Consider the following 21,723-nt stretch of genomic DNA (forward strand, 5'->3'; position numbering starts at 1 on the left):
CAATGATGAGCAGCCTTTCCCCGTTGACTGGGTTCACTAAGAGCCACAGGCAGTGGAAAAGCACTGAACGCAAGTCTGGAGATGGTGGCACTGATTAGTTGTTCTTGGGCACGGACGTCTGGGTTACATCTGGAAATTGCAACATTTTTAAGAAGTGGTGTAATTTCTTGACATCTCTGACAACATCATGAGGGTGTATCCCCTTTGCATTTTGTCTTTCGAACTGCCTAACTCACATGCTCACACATGGGTGTGCACACCCACATATAGCTTATTATTTATAAAGCACTTTACAGTTTGCATAACACTTATCATAGGACTCATCATTATAACATCATTAAGTATCTGCTATTATTATTCCTATTCCCAGAAGAAGAAATTGAGGCTCAGAAAGGTTCATTGACTTGTTCAAGTCCCAGAAGGAGAATGGCAACCAGGACTAAATGCACGTCATTCAACATCCAGGCTTGGGATTGCTTCCTGTATAACACTCTATCTTCAACAGTCATTCAACAAACACCTACTCAGCGACTACTAAAAATGATGACTGTGTCTCTGCCGTGTGCTATGTGTTTTCCAGATATTAGCTCATTAATTCCTCAAGCAACTGCTTGAAATATGTAAATATCAGGAAAGTTCATCAGACTTCCAGTCAATGACAAAGGATTGAAACAAGCTTTTATTTTTTCTCCATGCTAAAAATCCACTAAAATAATGATGAATGAGATTTTTTGAAAGGTCAGCTATGAGTCAGCTTACTACATGTCAAGTTTTCCTTTCTTTACCTAGATCACCTCAATTTTTTTAAAAAATAAATTTATTGGGGCTTCCCTGGTGGCGCAGTGGTTGCGCGTCCGCCTGCCGATGCAGGGGAACCGGGTTCGCGCCCCGGTCTGGGAGGATCCCGCGTGCCGCGGAGCGGCTGGGCCCGTGAGCCATGGCCGCTGAGCCTGCGCGTCCGGAGCCTGTGCTCCGCAACGGGAGAGACCGCAGCGGAGGGAGGCCTGCATACCACAAAAAAAAAAAAAAAAAAAAATTATTTATTTATTTTTTGGGTTCATCGGGTCTTCACTGCTGTGCGCGGACTTTCTCTAGTTGCAGAGAGCGGGGGCTACTCTTGGTTGCAGTGCACGGGCTTCTCATTGCAGTGGCTTCTCTTGTTGCGGAGTATGGGCTCTAGGCACATGGGCTTCAGTAGTTGTGGCACGCAGGCTCAGTAGCTGTGGCGCACGGGTCCGCCTGCTCCGCGGCATGTGGGATCTTTCCGGACCAGGGCTCAAACCCGTGTCCCCTGCATTGGCAATTATTTATTTATTTTTTGGGTTCATCGGGTCTTCACTGCTGTGCGCGGACTTTCTCTAGTTGCAGAGAGCGGGGGCTACTCTTGGTTGCAGTGCACGGGCTTCTCATTGCAGTGGCTTCTCTTGTTGCGGAGTATGGGCTCTAGGCACATGGGCTTCAGTAGTTGTGGCACGCAGGCTCAGTAGCTGTGGCGCACGGGTCCGCCTGCTCCGCGGCATGTGGGATCTTTCCGGACCAGGGCTCAAACCCGTGTCCCCTGCATTGGCAGGTGGACTCCCAACCACTGTGCCACCAGGGAAATCCCTGGATTACCTCATTTAATGCTCACAAAATCCTACAAGGAAAGTCTTATTATTATTCTCGCTTTACAGATTAAAAAAATTGAGGCAGAGAGATGCTAACTAGCTTGCCCAAAGATACACAGTTAAAAAGTAGTAGCACTTCTCAAGCACTGCATCTTCAGGCCCTGTGCTCTGAAGCTCTACAACTGTAAAGGAGTAGAAAGTATTTAAACTCACAATGAAGATAGTACCTGCAGAAAATCCATTAGTGGTTAAGGGATTTCATTAAAGTTCTGGGAAGTAGCACGGAGAAAGGTGATTGATGCCACGGGATGGATGGAGCCTCAGCTCTGTGCATTAGCAGAGTGACATGTGCATGACAAAACTATATCCTGTAACGCAAAACTCTGGAGAAGTCCAGGACTTGGGAGTGGTAGGTGAGACTGATAGGGTGCTGAAACCAAGGTTCACCAAGATAGGGGGGCTGGAACCAGGGAAATTAGCTAAAACGCTGGGCTCAAAATAGTTTCCTTTCCTCCCCAGACACACACTCTGTGAGCAGAGCACTGCCATCCAGGTGTGTAACCTGTCTTCCTAACCTCAAACCTCCACTTCAGGCAGAACATCTGGCTGTTCTTTTTACCTGAAGATTTTGAGTGATACCTCCCCCGCAAAAGATCCCTAGTTGAGAATTTGGGATTCTTCAAGCATAGTAGCTAAAAATATAAAGAGCTAAAAACATATGAAAGAAAAGAGACATAGCTATAGGGTCTAATATTTTACTAACAAGTTATCACATTTTAAGGCACCACAATAAAGAAAAGTCTCTAAAAGCTTCTACAGAAAAGTTCTCATTTTAAGATGGCGGAGTAAATCCATTTCGGCTACCTTCTCCTTCCAAAAATTTCCCCCAATAACAGTAAGAACTAGAAAAAAGCAATGCATTTCATCTTCAATGAAACTAAGAGACATCTTAACACACTATATGGGAAGATGGACCACAGAAGGAGGAAAACAAATGACTTAGCAGAGAGAACATTTCAACCCTAAGTGCCTACAAAGAGAGGAATCAACCCAATTTGCCCCTCCAGGAACAGAGAAAGGCTTAGAAACTAACAGGACAGGGTGGGGTATCAAACGAGGCACAGGTGAGAAGGGTAGTGTGAGCAGCTGAACAGAGAAGAGTGAAAAGTGTGAATAACAACAGTTTAGACGCTTGGGTCCTTGTCCCAACCCCTGTCCTACCCTCTAAGACACCATAGGTTTTTTTTCTCCTTGAGTGTATACTTTGCTGAAAATAGGTTAAAAGTAAACGCCTATAAATATGTAAATGAGGTGGGGACCATCCACAGTCCCTTGATTTGAGGATCATTCTACAGAAAAAATAAACCTACTCCAGGAAAAGCTTATAAATCTCTAATGAAAATGTCTCCTGGCCTCTACTGCCCTTCACTGGAGACCACCAGTGCACTCAGGGCCTACATCTGGGTTTAAGCACCTTTACTCATTCATGTGAACAGGCAGTTGAGAATTACTAAAAATTTGGAAAATCATCCTACTTGATAAAAGAGATCTGAACAAAGAGGCAACAGGATTAATGTAGAGAGCATAAAGAACTTCAAAGAAAGTGTAATTAATATCCTCAGAGAAATAAAAGGAGATATTATAATCCATAAAACAAGAAAAGTGCAATCATAAAAAGTACATTCAGAGAATAATTTAGAGTTCCTGGAAATTAAAAATACGATGAGTCAATTTTTTAAAAAAGATTCAAAATAAGTGCTTGACAATAAATTCAAGAAAGTTCCCCAGAAAGTAGAATTAAAAGACAGGCAATGGATTAAAAAAAAGAGGAAAGACAAGAAAATTAAAAGATTAATCCAGGAGGTTGAACATCCCACTAATAAGAGTTTTCAGAGAGATCATAGAAAATAGAGGGAGGACATTATCACAGAAAAAAAATGCAAGAACATTTCCTAGAATGAAGATACACAAATTCTCTCTGAGTCATAAGTAAAAATTATAAAAGTCCGAAGTCCAAACTAAAGTATATCACTGTGAAACTTCAGAATAAAAGAAGATCCTAAATGCTCCTGTAGGGGGAAAATTACATTGAAAAGTATGGGAATATGAATGGCATTGGACTTCCCCGTAGGAACATAGGGAGCTAAGAAAATGAAGCAATTACTTCAAAATTCTAAGGGAAAATAATTTACACCTTAGACATCAATGGCTACCCAGATTGTAAATCAAGTGTGAGCATCAAGTGAAAAAAATGTTTTAACATGTCAAGTCTCAAAAATGAAATTCCCATTCACTTACCCTTTCTCAGGAAGTTACTGGAGGAGGTGTTCCAACAAAACGGGAAGGTAAACCAAGGAATGGAAAACCCACTTCAGGGCAGTAGGGAAGGGAGCTCCAAGGATGATGGCAGGTGGATGTCTGGGATCACAGCTAAGGATTCATTTAGAGAGCAGTGGGTCCCAGATAGCAGCAGGAGGATGAAGGCACCAGGAGGCTGCAGGAGAAAAATAGGATGGATTGAGTATTTGATAGGTTTGATGATGTGAAAAATTGACCCATCTCTACATAATTTAGTAGAGCTGTTACAGGGTGTAAGAAAATAGCCAAATGATAAGAGCAAACACATAAATAATGCTTACTCTTTTTCAGGCACTGTTCCAATTATTTTACATATATAAACTAAGTAAACGAAAAATTAGGCAATTATTAATTCAAGGAAAAACTAAAAACTTTAAAAAAAAGGAAATGTAGTCATCATGCATTACTAGGCTCAGCAGTGGACAGTGTATATAATTATAGCAATAAAGCGACGTGATATAAATTTGGATTTTAAAATGTGACATAATTATTTTGAGAGAATAAGGTAGAAGAGCTTAAAAAGAGCACAATTCCTCACTTACTAGCGTAAGAGGAAATCCATCGAAAATGCCTAAAATATACTCCAGTGTGACCCCATCTTAATTAACTAATTACATCTGCAATGATTCCATTCACAAAATAAGGTCACATTCTGAGGTGCCGGGGATTAGGACTTTAATATATCTTTTGGTGGGGGACACAATTCAACCCATAATGGTCCCCTATAAAGGAATGATCATCAGAATAGTGGTGGGTGTCTTGCCAGCAACACTGAATATTAGAAGACCAGGGAGGGACTTCCCTGGTGGCACAGTGGTTAGGAATCCCCCTGCCAATGCAGGGGACCCGGTTCGAGCGCTGGTCCAGGAAGATCTCGCATGCTGCGGAACAACTAAGCCCGTGCACCACAACTGCTGAGGCTGCGCTGTAGAGCCGGTGAGCTACAACTGCTGAGCCCATGTGCCACAACTGCTGAAGCCTGTGTGCCTAGAGCCTGTGCTCCGCAACAAGAGGTCACCACAGTGAGAGGCCCGCGCACCACAGTGAAGAGTGGCCCCCGCTCACCACAGCTGGAGAGAGCCTGTGCACAGGACTCAACAAGGACCCAACACAGCCAAAAATAAATATAAATAAATAAATTTATAAAAAAAAAAAGAAGAAGACCAGAGAGCATGTTCTAAACACTGAAGTCAAGTCACTTCCAGCCTTACCTAACCCAACCAGGAAATAAATGTATGTTCACACGTTCAAGGGTTCTGAAAATTTACCTACATTTTGGGAAGTAAAGAAGGATGTGCTCCAGCAAAATAAGGAAGGAACCCAAGAAGGAGGAAAATATGGAATTCAGGAAACAGAGGTCCCCAGTCAGGCAAGGGTACGAGGGATATCCAGGATGGTGGCCATGCCACCCAGAAGGGAAACTGGTTCAGCCTGGAAAGGATGATAATGATTTTAATAAAACTGCTTAGTAGAATATTTGATCAGCTGGAACTCTTGGAAAAAAATATGAAGGAAAGTTATAAAGGAGATTTTGCAATAAGAAAAATAAAAGTATGATAACCAGAAACTTTAGGGAAAAAGAAACTAGACATAAAAACTATATAAGAAAGAAAATAAAATCATAGTGTACCACCTGACTTCAGAGCAAATTTTAAATAGTCCTAATACTGAAAACCCTGCTAAAAAGTTAAATGATTGTTGTAATATAAATTTGTCAAGAAAATGTGCAAATATATGAAGGAGTTAAATCCTAATTAATTATAACAACACATCAATAGATGCTATCTAAAATGTGCGAAACCAAAAGAGTAATATAAGAAATTATATTTAGAAATATGGAGATAACCACCAAAAGAAACAGTTCAAAGAGTTAAAAATGATGGCTCCTAAGAAGCAGGACAGAGGTGGGGAGAGCAGGCAACGGCTGCCCTTTTCATTATAAAAATGTTTTATTCTATTTAATTTTTTAAAGCCCAGTGACTTATTCAAATCACTACAAAAGGCCCAGGTAATTCACAGACAACTACACAATCAGTAAGTGTCAATACTGGAATTTGGGAACTATTTTCTGCTTAAGCCTGACTCTTTCCAGTATACTTTGCTGCCCACTTATAATAGGCTCTGTGACTTACCCTCAGGACACACAGGTGAACAAAAACTGTCCCTGTCCTGAAGGACATCCCAGTCAGTATGAGAGTACGGAAACAAGATATACATATCATTAAAATGTGATGCAAGAAAGGCCAAATCAGAGATATATATAAAGCATTAGGATTTGATAAAGAAAAACCCTCGAATGTGGCTTTGAAGACTTTTATGATCTTTCCAGGATATAGTGCCCAGGGTGGGCGGGCCGTTCTGCAAAACCAGGAAAATAAATTCCTGTCTCCTAGGATTATTTACCCCCAAAGGGGCTCTTTGGACATTGATTCAGGCAATTCTGCAGCTTCAGCTTCTTGGTGAGTAGAAAGACCAAAGGTCCACAGCCTGGAGCACAGTGGAATCCAAGGTATAGGCTGTGGCCAAGACTTAGTGTCCTGAGATTTCCAGTGTTGAATGTTAAGACACACTGGTAATGAACATGTCATAAAACAGGTGGAGGTGAGTTTTCTGAGGCAGGCTGCTCCCACACTGGACTGGAGAAGGACAGGTCTGCTTTCCCAGGAGCAAGTTAGCAAGAACAGGTGAGGGAGACGTAAACTCTCTGTACATAAATCCAGAAGGGTGAGCAAAGGCTGGTAGAATGAAAGATAATTCTCTGCATTTGATGTACGTATGCTGAAGCCGAAAAGCAACCATTAGAGCAGAGCAAAAAAAATAGAATGTGGAACAGTGGGGAAGAATGAGAGAAAATAGAACCAGGTTGATGAAAGTGTATAATCCAGCAGAACCAAAGCTAAGATGGCAAATAGATTTATCCCATCCCAAAGTTCACCATTTGATCTGCACTGCCTGGAACAGACTTAAGAAAGATTTTAAAGGTGCTCAGGGCTTGGTAGGAAAGAGCTCTGTGATGGATTAGCATTACCTGCGGCTGGCGGCAAAGGGGGATGAGGTGGCACATGGCCTTAAATTTCCCATCCTGCCTTTAAAGATTCTCAGCAAATGGATTCACCCCTTTCCAGGGATCAGCATTCTAAAGTGTTGGGAAGTGTGCATTTTAAGACACAGGAAACAAAAGACGCTTAAAGTTCTTTTCACATGGCCATGGTGCATCCTTGCATTACCTTCACAAAATGAACGAACCTAACTCAAGTGATACTTATCATTAAAAAACAAAACAAAACCAAGGAACCTCATTGTTGTTATTTAGGTCAATTTCCATCCAGTTTTAAGTATATGAATACACTCAAACATGGGATCACTTTTGGATGAGAAAATTGTAGAGTACATAGTGTTCATTTCATAGTTTGGGTTTAGTGAGACTCAATCCAGCTGAGGATTTTCTTTTATTTGTACCTCATCAAATCAGTAAATGTCTATTTGAAGCTAAAGCTGGATGTTGAAAGGGCCAGTCTATTAAAAGTGTCCATGCTACATGGGGAGGGGGAAGGGTAAGCTGTGACGAAGTGAGAGAGTGGCAGGGACATATATACACTACCAAATGTAAAATAGCTAGCTAGTGGGAAGCTGCCGCATAGCACAGGGAGATCACCTCTGTGCTTTGTGACCACCGAGAGGGGTGGGATAGGGAGGGTGGGAGGGAGGGAGACGCAAGAGATATGGGAACATGTGTATATGTATAACTGATTCACTTTGTTGTAAAGGAGAAACTAACACACTATTGTAAAACAGTTATACTCCAATAAAGATGTTAAAAAAATTAAAAAAAAAGAATCATATTCACCCAATATATCAGAAATGAAAACTGAAATTAAATTGATTCCAAAAACAAAATCTAATAAACTCTTCAAGAAGAAAACAACAATGATAATAACAAAACAACAAAAAAAAAGTGTTCATGCTAAGACTGAACTGCCTGCTAACACTGAACTTTGGGCTAATTAAACATTTCTTGAAATGCTGCCCTTAGACAAAATGGAGACCATTCTTCCAAAGTTCCCCAAGAAACAAGCTTTGGGACCAACCAACCACACACACACACACACACACACACACACACACACACACACACTGCAAACTGTTACAAAGTGACAACTTGTTACAATCAGTGATTGGTTAATCAGGAGACTTGATAATTTACTAAAATAGTCCTACAGCAAATTTATCAACTATGAAGTTGGGTTTCAGTGAATGGATTTTTAATCGAGTTGAACTAGCACCCCCTTTAAACATTTTGGAATTTGGGGTGGATGTGGCCATTTTACAGAAGGAGCCAGAAGGCTTCTTGGAGGAAAACACCTCAACTCTCATCCCATTTAGAAATGAAAAGCTAAAGAAACCTGTTGGGGTGAAATGGGATAGTCTCAGCCAACATCTTCTGATGAGTGAGGACCCCAGAAAAGGCACTCACTCTGAGGATGAGAGCAGAAGGGACTGGACTAGTGTCCTGAACAGAGCCCAGAGAGAAGATGACAGTCAGGCTTGACACGGGACTTTATAGGGAGCCATGGACTTCCTGAGAAGTACGGGGAATCTCATGCTTCATTTATTTGCAGAATTAAGCGGTTGTATCTGCGCCCCAGCTGGCGACACAAACCAAACTCTTCCCATGAGGAATGGAGTCTGCATAGAGGGATGTCCTGCTGGGATGTGCTGTATGTGACAGATGAACAGAGAACAGATTCTCAGTGGATGTCTATTGTTTTGCTTTGGAAACGGAAATAGAAATGATAACTGAGTCCCTACACTTAGTTTTTATTGAGGAGAGAAGATGAGACAGGAGAAGTAAAGAATGTGACGAGATCCTTGGACTCCGGGGGAAAATGACTTGGTAGCAGAATAATATTTGTCAAACTTTAGTCCTTTGCAAACAATCTCCACAATTGTTACCATATCTATATGTACTACACCACCTACCCTATGATTTACTTAATGTATATTTTAATTGGCTCACATTTTTTTCCATTTACAATCTTTTTATAAATGAAATTCTATATTATGGGTTTTATGTGGTGGTTATTATTCTTCTAATACATTAAATGTAAAATGTCCATTTATGTAATGCCCCAAATCATTTCAAATACCATCTTTGGCGTGTGTTCCAAACCGTGCAAAACATTGGAACAGCACAAAGAAAGCATACTGGGAATCAGATAGTCACATGTCAAATACCCGTTCTGCTGACTGAATCCCTGTATGATGTGATAACCTTGACCTGTCTGGGGCCCAGTTTCCTCACCTGTAAGATGGAGTATAATGCATACATTGCCATTGCTGCCTGGCCCGCTCTCTGGGAATCACTGCATGGTTCTCCATTCCTGCCGCCCCCAACCCACAAGGGGTTTACAGCAGTCATGTTTCTTGTTGCAATACCTTTTCCCTCCAGCTGCAGCCGATTGTCCCTTTTCCTGGGTATTTGGAACTGGTACAGAGAGAAAGGCCTGTTGAGTGACTGCACCCATGACACGTAAAATCAGGACACCCATGTTGCTACCCTGTTGTTTTATTGAGAGAGAGAGGCAGGCACAGGTGCACACTGAGATGCTCAAAGAGGAGCAGAGATGGGGCGACAGCAAGAAAGTCCATCCCTGTTTGCAGGTTGTGGTTTGAGAATCTTCAGGAAGTTTCCTAATAATTCTTGCTCTCGGGCTGCCTGAAGCACTCTTTTACCTTAATAGTAACCCCCTCACGTTTTCTGGGGTTTAAATTACTTTGACTTAATTTCTACCGCTGGCTTGCAGAGGAAATAAAGCTAATGTGTGGGGTTAATAATTTCTCATCCAGATTCTTCTTAGAAGATTCAGCAAGGGGACTTCCCTGGTGGCATAGTGGTTAAGTATCCACCTGCCAGTGCAGGGGACACGGGTTCAAGCCCTGGTCCGGGAAGATCCCACATGCCGCGGAGCAACCGGGCCCGTGAGCCACAACTACTGAGCCTGTGCTCTAGGGCCCGCGGGCCACAACTACTGAGCCCAAAGCCCGCGCTCCTAGAGCCCGTGCTCCGCAACGAGAGAAGCCACCGCAAGGAGAAGCCCGCGCACCACAACGAAGAGTAGCCCCCGCTCGAGGCAACTAGAGGAAGCCCGCGTGCAGCAACAGACCCGACACAGCCAAAAATAAATAAATAAATTTATTAAAAAAAAAAAAAGAAGATTCAGCCAGAAGGAATACTCAAAGGGGCTCTCAGAAGGGGCGGTTATTATCATCTCTGTGACATTCCACTACATATCTTCATCTTCCTCCATCTTTCCTGACTCCTGAGGACCAAAGAGGAAAGTGCTTTCAGGGGTGAGAGAAGATAGTAACAGGAGAGGAGGCTGTGAGTAAGAAACCCAGGACCTTTGTGGAGACACAGGTAGGACGTGTGACAAAGCCCATCATGAGGAGCTGCTAGTGAACCTCAGGTATCGTTAGGCGGGAGGCGCAAACCTTTGAACCTGCGTTCTGTCCCCATCACACCTCCTAGAGGGGGCACAGGGAAGGGTGAGAAGAACACAAAACCAAAGACAAAGTCTGACTCCAACGCCTATCAGCTCTGCCACCCTGGCATCGGGGCTGAGTTTGCTCTTTGAACAAACTGGGAAATTCCCACCCAGGTCCAGGACGATGGGAATATACGTAAAAGGAATGATGTATTTCCAAGCAGCAAATACAAGTTAAGTACCCAGGAAAGGCTGGCTTTCTTCCTCCCTCCCTCCTCCCCTTCCTGCCTCCTATTAGGTGTTGCAGAAAATGCCCAGGCTTGGGGTGGTCACTTAGAAGAGATGGAGGGGTCTGGGAGGCACCCACTGCTCTCTCTGGGTCCATAAGCCACTTTCTCAACAGGGTGGGAAAAATGACCGCAGTCTCTCTCCTCCCTGGGGCCTGACTCCTTCCCTCTGGTCCCCCGGCTCTTCCCCTAGTCTCTGCGTGGATACCCCCTTCTTATCCTTCCTGCTGTAGCTCAGACTCAGCTTCCTCTGTGAGGCTCTGCATTCTTGCTCGTAGACCATATCATGATTTGTAATTACACATTGATTTGTTTGCTCACCTGTTTAGTTAATGCCTCTCCCTCTTTCTGAACATCTGTCTGGACATTTCTCTGAATGCTCACCCCTCCCTGGCCCCAGCGAAGTGTTTCCTGCCCTGTTTTCCTATTTTCCCTGTTGCCTGGCTTGCTTCTTCTTACTCCATGAGAGCTGGCTGGGCAGAGATCCCAGTGTGCCTTGCAGCCGTGTCTGCCCCAGGGAGGACAGAGGTAGAAGGGGGAGCAGAGGGGATGGTGAAACTCACAGCTCACATCTGGACCAGTCTGGAATCCAAGTGTTTTTATTCCAAGTCTATGCCTTCATACTGAGTGGCTGCTTCCTAGACTTCCCACAGCATGCTTCTCGCAATAACTCTGCAAACCATTGTAGAAGCGACAAACACGAGCTACATCCAGCTGTTTATTCTTTAGTGTGAAATGGCTTTGAGGGCTTCCCTGGTGGCGCAGTGGTTGGGAATCCGCCCGCCAGTGCAGGGGACAGGGGTTCGAGCCCTGGTCTGGGAGGATCCCACATGCCGCGGGGCAACTGGGCCCGTGAGCCACAACTACTGAGCCTGCGCATCTGGAGCCTGTGCTCCGCAGCAAGAGAGGCCGCGACAGTGAGAGGCCCGCGCACCGCGATGAAGAGTGGCCCCCGCTCGCCACAACTAGAGAAAGCCCTCGCGCAGAAACGAAGACCCAACACAGCAACAATAAATAAATAAAATTAATAATTAAAAAAAAAAAAGAAGAAGAAATGGCTTTGAATCCTTCTTGAAGTACACTTTTCCCACAGGGGTACTTAGCAGGGCTGGAAGAGAGAGACCAGGAGGTGGGGAGGAGGAGAGAGAACCTAGGAAAGGGGCACGAGGAAGGTGCCAATGAACAGGGAATCTCCAAAGGGGTCTAGGGTTGAGATCACCTACCCACCTCCACCCTCCTTTATCTGATTTCCTAAGAAACATGTACTGACCATTTACAATGCACTAAACCCTGCGCAATGGGTCCAGACCTGTGCCAGGATATAAGGGGGAAATGTAAGTTCAGAGCATCTCAGACCCAGGCAATTAATAAAGATCGGTGTTATGAATTAATGAATTCACTAGGTTTCTACAACAGTGCAAGGACTTTCATAAACAAGAAAGATCAACCTAAGTTCTTAATACTGAGAGTCCTGAAGTTTATTTCTAGAGAGAACCCCGTTTCCTGCCTGCATGTGAACACAAGCATTTCATAGCTCTGGTTTGAAGCTAAAAGTTTTTTTTTTTCCTTTATACGCTTTAAAAAAAAAAAACCAAAAAAAAAAACCAGATCATTTTCTGCTAGTGCACAGACATCTGAAGGAAGGAAAAAGTCAGGAAGATATTCTTAACTGGAGACAAAAGTGAGCGGTCCCTTGTACCCCACCCCCATCATTTCCCCATGTATCCTTTTTCTTGCTTTACTTCACCTGCAAATGCAGGGGGGAAATAAAGCTCTTTTTTTTTTTTTTTGAAAACCATCTTGCCTCTAAAAATGTCATCTCCCTCGTTTCCTTTTTCTCCCAACTCCCTTTTAGTTCAACACCTGGGCATTGGGAGAAAAGAAGGAGATCTTTGGGAGTATTTTGGAGAAGGAGTGGGGCAGTGGGTGAATGATAAACAGCCCTGGACCTGAAGCCGGAGCTGCTCCAGCCAGACTCTGCCCTTCCGGCCGGGCAAGTTACTCAGTTTTCAGATCCTCATTTTTCTCATCTATAAAATGAGGAAATGAATCCTCAACTTCAGAATCTTGCAAAGCTCCCTTATCCAACCTCTCCGTGTACCTTGTTCACAATTGTGAACCCAGAACCACTTACAGGACTTCAAGAAAAATGTGTTTAATGAAAAGCAAGGGTGTCTATGAACATGTAATAGGAAGGTCTGATGCCAAAAGGTGAAATTCGAAGGGCTCAGGAAGCAGTGAAGCCCAGACACTGACTGAGTGTGTGAGTCTGAACAAAGCTGGCCAGAATTAGCTGGCATAACTAGTAACAGTATCGCTGCTGGTATTATTGCTATTATTGCCGCTACTATTTTACCAGTATTTTCCAAGTGCTTTAGTTTTTCAAAATGTCGTCACAGATTTTGTGCATTTCACCTGCACAACCACTCGATAGCATTGGTCGCAAGGTTACGACGATTTGTACTGATAAGGGGTCAGAGCCCAGCAGGCTGAGATGCTCCCTCAAGCTCACACTGACAGAAAGTGAACAGATACCAGCTCTGGGCTCCAGGATCTCCAGACTCCTGGGCTGAGGCTCTCACCACCATCCTATCCCACCCACTCTTAGTCCAGGCCTCCCAGGAGAGGAGACTAGGGCATCCGGGATTCTTAATGAGTGATTCTCCACTAAGACCCTCAGTGGCCATAAGAATAAATCACTCAGTCCCAGGACCATACCAAGCCAGCAGTCAGCTCCCTCCAGAACAGTGAGTTCAAAACCGTGGAACACAGCTGACCACTTACCAGCATCAAGGACCCTTGTCCAGTATGCTGCCCTTGAGGAAGGACTTGGACTTATTTCCCAGCAAAGAACAAAAACCGTGTAGAATTTACAATATTCAACACTATTTTGTTCAGACTAACAAAAGGAGGGCCATCATTTTCTCTTTCTATCTCTGTTTCTCCCTCCCATCCCCCCCCCTCTCCTTTCCCCACCTAGCCCCTCACACACACACACACACACACACACACACACACACACACACGTCTTTGAGACAAATTCTTTCACATGCTGCTCACCTTTCAGAGTAGACACACGTGCTCGCGGTCAGCTGAGAGGACTGTGCAACGCAAGTGACATAATATTTTCCAACACCAGTTACCAAAATTACCGCTTGGATCAAGAGAGCGGACATGGGGCGAGCTTCAGGTGTGGAAAGGGCTGCCGTCAGGCAGGGAAGTAACAAGTACTGTTGGTTGATTGCCTTCTACGTGCTAGGGCTGTCATCACCAGTTTCTCATTCAATCCTAGGAGTCCTCGAAGGTAAACATTACCAGCCCCATTTTACAGCTGAGGAAACTGAGGCTCAGGGAAGCTAAGTGAATCAGTCAAGGCTACAGAGCTAGTCAGGGCAGAGCAGGGTTCTAACGTGGGCCAGTCTGACCCCAAGCCCATGGTCTTCCCAGTACAGTGCGCAGTGAGTAGAGAAGAATCTTTATCAGAAGTGACGCGGTTAGATCAAGCACTCATCACCCACCTCCCTAGGCCCCAAAGCAAGAACTTGACTCATCTTGTTTATTCCACGTGCATGTATGGGGCATCCACTCTGTGCTCAGGCTACACACTTAAGAAGGACGTGTTCTCCAGGAGCGTGAAGGAAGAAACAGATCTATATAGGGACATAGTGAGGAAAGGGGAATGTCCAAAGGGATGGGGGTGAGAGGGGGTGTGTGGGGCACAGAGGAAAGGCCCACCGATGGAAGGGGTGACACAATGTGTATTAAAAGATGGGTGGAAATGTGGCCAATAGTCAAGGAACGTTCTGGAGGGAACACAACCCAGGCTACGTCTGGATGGCACGGAAGAGAATGGCAAGTTCTGGAGGCTTGGTATTGAGAGTGATGCAAAGTAAAGCTGTTACGATAGTTAAGCTACAGCTCACACCACAGTGGAATTTCCATCCCAGGAGCTCACTGCAAGCACGTTCTTCTCAAATTAACATCAGAGTCACCTGTTTCGCTAAAGCCGTGTGGATCTGGGCGGGGCCTGATCCCAGAGATTCCGATCCCATAGGTCCCAGCTGGAGCCTGAGAACCTGAGTTTCTAAGTAGATGCCGTGCTGCTGCTTCTCTGCGGACTGACTTCCAGCAGAGCTGGCCTGAGCTCCCCCTGGCCAGCGACTGGTAAAGGGATGAGCATACGACCCAATTCTGGTCATTGAGAAAAAAGGGGGTCTTCACTTCTCAACGAGGAGAGCCACAGGAACAGTCTTCTTCCTCTCCAAAGTATCTTGTCAGAACGCAGCACCTGAAACTTCGGTAGCCATCCGGGTCCTGATGCAGGATGCAGTCAGAACCAGGGACAGTGGTGGCGAAGTGCTGAACACCTGGGTCTCTGATGGCATCATCAAGCCCCTAAATCAGCCAGTGGGAGCCCACTTCAATGGGAGGGGATTCTGTGGCTCGGATTAGCCAGGGATGGGGGCGGGCAATGTATGTCAGTGGTGATGGAAGCAGAGTTAAGAAGGAACGTGGTGCCCCTGGGAAAAAGAGGAGGCAGCCTCTCTTGCCCTGAGCAGAGGAGTGGGGGAAAGCAGGGTAATTAGAGAGGATGCTGGCAGATCATGGAGTCCCCCGGAAGCCGGCTGGAGAAGAAAGTTCTGACAAGCAAAGAGGAGGTGTCATCAGTGTTCGGGATTGAGCAAAGGTCATGGTAAAACGGGTGTAAACACTGATTGCTCGGGACTGCCCTGGTGGCGCGGTGGTTGGGAATCCGCCTGCCAATGCGGGGGACACGGGTTCGAGCCCTGGTCCGGGAAGATCCCACATGCCACACGGAGCAGCTAAGCCCGTGCGCCACAGCTGCTGAGCCTGCGCTCTAGAGCCCGCGAGCCACAACTACTGAGCCTCCACACTGAGCAGCTAAGCCCGTGCGCCACAGCTGCTGAGCCTGCGCTCTAGAGCCCGCGAGCCACAACTACTGAGCCTGTGCACCACAACTGCTGAAGCCCGCGCGCCTAGAGCCCGTGCTCTGTAGCAAGAGAAGCCACCGCAATGAGAAACACATGCACTGCAACAAAGAGCAGGAGGCAGCAACTAGAGAAAGCCTGCGCGCAGCAACGAAGACCCAATGCAACCAAAAATAAATAAATAAATTTATTTTAAAAAAGAAAAGACTGATTGCTCACTGAAATGGATTTCCCCTGTGGGGAAAGGGTAGAGAAATAACTGATATAATCATTATTACAGTAACCCTTGGTGAGCACCTATGGGTGTCAGGCAATACCTTGATAAATTCCACCTCACGATCATCCAGCTGGGAAAGGGCACTGTCCACTCCCGTGGGGGGAGCCAGACGTGAAGAATGGTTTACACCATGGAGAGTGGCCGGGTCACGCGGACTCAGAAGACCCCAAGGGAGTACCACCATGGGAGGGGTCAGTTCCAGTGCAGCAGGAGGAAGTGTCAGAAAAGGAAACTTTTCATAAAGAAATGTAACTTGCACTGAGTCTTGAAAGAAAGGTAGGTATCAGCCACTCAAAATAAGGTAAAAAATTGTGACAGCACTTCTAGCAGAGAGTACTGCCTAAGGCATGGAGGTGTGAGATGGCTTGGTGTCTGGAACCACCAGAAGCTCTGGATGGGATAAGGGTGAGGGTAGGAGATGGACAGGGAGGCCAAGTACGCCCTACTGTAGAGTACGAGTTTCTCCTCTGAACTCAGAGAGCCGTTAGATAGTGTCAAGTTTGAAAGTGACAAGACCAGACATGAGTCTTAGAAAGATTGTGCTGGCAGCGGCCTGGAGGGTGGAATGAGGGTGTGAAAGTGGAGAATGAGAGACACTTGAAGTTAGAGAAATCTTTACATGAGATATGGGGTCTCTGTGGCCTCTGGACACTGTGTCACCTAATTGCTTGTCTATAGATGTCCTGTGGTGGGTTGTAAGCCCTTGAAGAACAGGGAATAGGCCCATTTGTTCACTATTGTATTCCTAACAGTTATTAGACACTCAATAAACGTTTTGTGGGTTAATAAGGAGACCAGTTCTCCAGACAGCAGCTCATTGAGTTCCTGCTCCATGTTGGTCCCTGTGCCTGGTGCCAGGGCACGGAGATGGTGCTGGGCAGGGATTCTCAAACTTTTTCTTCCATCACCTCCTTTGGCAGTCTACAGAAACCAACGACAGCTTCTCAGAACAATATATTTTTTAAGTTTAACTTTTTTATTAGTTACCTATTTTATACCTATTAGTGTATATATGTCAACCCCAATCTCCCAATTCATCCTACCACCACCCCCCCGCCCCGCTTTCCCCACTTTGTGTCCATACGTCTTCAGAGCAATATTTTTTAAAGAATAAAATTTAAGATTACAGAAGAAACCAATTACATCAAAATGTAGTTATCAAAATATTAAAAATGAAAGCGGTAGTATAATAATTTATGCACATCATAATTAACACATTAAATAATGAGATTGATCAGCTGTCTCATAACAACTCTGATTTCAAGGTAGTGAGTGTAAATGATATTGTGAGGTATCCATAAGGTAATAGGAAAATATATATCATTTCTGTTGGTAGTGAAGTCCCAGGTATTGCAAATAGTACTGTAGTTTGGTATCACATTGCTACTATGTTGCTACATAGTAGCAATGAGTGACTTTTCAGGCAGACCACTGGTTCTCAGAGTGTGGTCCCAGCGACACAGGCATCAGGTAGGAACCGTCGGATATGCAAATTATCTCCTCAGCTCTACTGAGTCAGAGACTCTGGGATTGGGGCTACAGTGACTGGCTCATCCCAATCTGCTGAGGAGGCGCCTAATTTTAGCACTGAGAATCCCACTTCCTAGGAGCCCCTTTACTCCCGGACAAACCAGGAGGGCTGTTTGCCCTAGTGGAGGGCCATCAATCTGTGTTTAAGGAAGCCCTCCAGGTCATTCTGCACGTTTGAGAACCACTGACATGGAAGTTAGTGAAGTAAAGATGTATTTCGCCTGTTCAACTTAACGGAAGCCCTGAATCCCATGGACCCAGGAAAAGAAGCTCCAAGTTAAACAACAGCTCTGCCCTCAAGGAATACACTTTTCAGAAGAGGAGGCAATCATCAGGCAGACAACTGTAGTTCAGTGTGAAAAGAGCCTGGAAACGTAAGCCCAGGCAGTGCTGGGAGCTTGAAGCAAGGGCATCTTTCCAACGAGATGCCTCTGTCTAGGGAGGAGGGAGGTGGGCTGTAAGATGATGATGATGATGATGACGGAGGAAGAGGAAGAGGAGGAGGAAAAAATAAGTTAATCTCTATTTAGTGCTTAACTCTTCCAGGCTCTGTTCTTAGTGCTTTATACTGTTATTTAATTCTTAGGAGGCAGAAGCCATATTGTCCCCATTTAACAGGTAAGCAAACTGAGGCGCAGAGCAGTTCAGAAACTTGTCCAAGGTCACACAGATAGCAAGAGGAGGTGAAGGTATTCTAGCCCAAGCAATCTGGCTCCAGACCTCATGCTCTTAACTACCATGTGATTTTACTGGTTATCTGGGTACTTGATTATTTTAAATGTCATAAAAAGCACAAGGGATTCCTTTACCTCCCCTTCTCTGAAAATAAATTCAAACTTTGTTGATATTTATAAACACAGCAAATGTGAAGGGTGTAAAGCTCATTAAGTCATGGCGTGGTTTCAATTTTGGCATCTGGGGCTACTTGGGATCCATGGATGGAGACAGCTATAGAGTCAGCCTCGCAGAGCTTCTTTGTACCTTTGTCTGCTGATTGGGGTGCAGGCTGGGAGCAGGTGAGAGGGGAGAAAATCTAAAATAAGCATAGGGGTCTGATTTTAATTTCAAGACAGGATGGAGAAGTGACAGGGCATGACCTAATTTGACTCTTGTGGAGAGGGAGGCAGGGGTATTGGGAGGGGAATCACAGGTGTGGTCTCAGGCCAGGTGGTGCAAGTCCTGTCCTGATGACCGGCATATTGTGTAACCTTGACCAGTGTACGCAACCTTCCACTCTGGTCCTCAACGTCCTCATCTGCTCACTGGGGATGCTGATATTCACGTCATCTTTATTCTCATGCTAACAGAAGTCCTTGGACCATGGTAGGTCATCATTAAATATATGGGCCCCTTCCCTTTCTTGCCAGTTAACATGGAAGGAAGTGGTGTCCTCACCCCAGGGCAGACGCTGTGCCAGGGCTGGGGACCCAGAGATGCCAGAGGAGTATTTACAAAGTCAAAGTCTCCCACCCCAGAAACCCCTCCCCGACCATGCCCAGCTAGAAATGCTGTCTGCCTAGGGGCTCCACTGTGACATATATAAACACCCAAGCACTGTTAGGACCCATCATGACTGCTTGACAGAAATCCTCCTATTACTCCCCATAAAATGTCACCCACCTGTCGGGAAAGAGACCTTCTTTCTCTCCTCCAATCCCTACCTGCCTTTGAAGGAGCCAGGAACCAGGCAACAGAATCTACAGACTCTCCCTCTTTGGGTGAGTTGATTTTTTTTTTCTTCGTTAAATTGGAGGCAATTGGATATTTCCAGACAGCAGAAAGAATAGATTGAGGGTGAAGGCAAAATTGTAAAGGAGGAAGAGGGATAGTAGGTAAAGAGAACAGGAGGAATGACCCTCAAGATGAATAATGATAAATAATTGTTATATTAGCAGGCAATTTCTGGGCCAAGCCCTGTGCTAGGCACCTGAAACTCACATACTTCAGCTCCTATCCATGATACATAACCCTCGGTGGCTTCATATGACATTCAGGATACAGTGGCCTAATGACCTAAACCATGGCCTCAGCCTCTGCAGTGGCAGTCCCATCTTGGGCCACTTGGACCCTCTCACTCTACACTCCAGGCCCGAGTGACTCTGTGCAGTTCCTGGGCAGTGTCACACCATCTCCAGACAGCTTTAGAGTAGCCCCTGCTCTCTGCCTACGCCGACTTTCATACTCACACCCTCTGTCTGGCCCTACACCCACACACACGGGTCTTTACCAGGCCAATATCTTCCTGATTTTCAGTTCTCACCCTGAATACCACTTCCTCTGGCAGGCCTTCCATATCGCCCCAGAATAGGTCCTGACACCCCTCCTTTATTTTCCCAAAGCACCCTGTGCTTCGCCCATCACTAGATGTGTCTCATGTATTGAGCTGAGCTCTACACTCATCTGTCCCCACCAGCAGACAGTGAGCTCTTTGAGGTCTGGGTGTTGCCTGGGGCTTGTCTTGGTGTGGTTCCCCCAAAACAGCCTGAAACCAAGTCTCCGGTGCAGGCAGTTTGTTTAGGAGATGAGTCTGGAAAGGAGCAGTGAGGCCAGCATCAGGGAGAATGAGATAAAGATGGGGGAAAAGCCGGTACTGGGGTACATATCAAAGTTGTTGCTGTGGCAGTTGGGAGCTTGATTGGATGGGTTCAGAACTCCTTCCAGAACCATCCCTCTGAAGGACAGGGGAGGGAGTTTTTACCCACCAGTTTCTTTCCTTCATTGATGTCCTGATAACATCATCCTTAGCCTAAAATGTTTCAGCGCTGCCTCACAGATTCCGAGAAGCTTTCAGCCCTTGGGCTGAGCACAGGCGGCTTTCCTAGATGCAATCACAGCCTCCCATTCGGCCCTCACTGTGGACTCTTCTCTCCTTTGGTGGGTCCTGCTTTGTCTCCTCTGGCCTCCGCCCGCCTTACCCTTCCCCCCCCAGAGAGCCCTTCCTCCACCTTCTTCATCCAACTCCTGCCCAAGACCCACTCAAGCTCTACCTTCTCTGAGAATCACCCCCAGATCTCTCGGCCCAATATTGTTCTCAAGCTTGGCTGCAAACCAAAATCACCTGGGGAGCTTTAAAAAACAAAAAAACAATACTGACCCTTGGGTCCCACCACCAGGGATACTGAATTAATTGACCTAGGATGGGACCCGGACAAGAGTATTTTTTAAAAGCTCCCCAGGTGGCTTTACGATGCAGCCTGGGCTGAGGACAGCTCGCGTGCCTCTCTTCTAACTGCACTTCCTCTGGGTTTCCATAGGCCCCGTGTTCCCCCTCCTTGTTACTCTGTATTCTTATCTTCTGTTTATTTCTGTCTCCCCCGTCATCCGAGGGCTCATCAGGGGCTGCAACTCACACCTCTTCCCTCATATACCCTGTGCTCAGCTCACAACACATGTGTGTTGAGGCTGCCATCCCCACAAGCTGGGCTGCTTCTCCCCCCACCCCACCCCTCCCGTGCTCTCCGAAGCCTCATTTTCCAGCCCCCTGGAAATGCAGCCCGTGCGTGCTTCAGTGCTGCCAAGACGACCCGCTCTCGGCTGCACCCTTCTCCGGCATTTCTCCTTCTATCTCCGCTCTCGCAGCCTCTGACACTGGGGCTCTCCAGCGCCCAACAGTTAGCAGTGTTGACAGCCGCTGCTTTGCCTAAAAGCCCTTCAGTGAAGTGCTAGGAAATCCCTGGAAATTGCTCCCTGGAACCCTCCCCACTCCCAGGCTCACTGCCCCGAAGAGGAAAGGCATCTGGGGAGGAGCCGCTGCCTCCCCTCCTCTGGGCAGGGACCCTGCAGACCTCAGAGGCCAAGGGGTCCGGGTCTCTTCCTCCAAAGCACATTCAAATCTCTGAGTCCACCGCGCTCGGCCATCCCAAGTCACTGTCACCTCTGTTTCCACATTTGTTTTAATCTTCAGGGGCAAGGATTGTCATTCTCGCTCTGCAGATAAATAAAGATCAGCCAGAGACTCCCCCATTTCAGCCTGGCCTCTTCCTAGCTGTGTGGCCTTAGGTTACTTAACCTCCCACATTAGAATAAGCACAAACAAGGAGTTTCCATCACTGTCGCCATGAGCTAAACGTGGGACACAGGGTGGAGGTGATGTAGCATCGTGCTACAGACATGAAAGACAGTCCCCAGAATCTGTGGTCTAGTAGGAGAGGCGGATGAGCAAATAGGCAACTACAAAGGAGTGCAGTAAGTGTTCAGACAGTGGGTCCCCTAGGTCGCTAACTCGACGTG

The 21,723-nt window shown here is 45.9% G+C and overlaps 1 long non-coding RNA gene across 2 annotated transcripts in view; it reads right to left on the bottom strand.

The window, feature by feature from the left end:
* LOC112066409 (uncharacterized) overlaps positions 1-21,723 on the bottom strand; it is a 370,823-nt gene that overhangs the window by 256,216 nt on the left and 92,884 nt on the right. For both annotated transcript variants that reach the window (XR_003683400.2, XR_003683399.1), the window contains exon 2: positions 3,906-4,101. This is a non-coding gene — a long non-coding RNA (uncharacterized lncRNA). The remainder of the gene's footprint in view (positions 1-3,905; positions 4,102-21,723) is intronic.

Source organism: Physeter macrocephalus, chromosome 15, assembly GCF_002837175.3.
Source record: "Physeter macrocephalus isolate SW-GA chromosome 15, ASM283717v5, whole genome shotgun sequence".
In the NCBI taxonomy this organism is placed as follows: Eukaryota; Metazoa; Chordata; class Mammalia; order Artiodactyla; family Physeteridae; genus Physeter; species Physeter macrocephalus.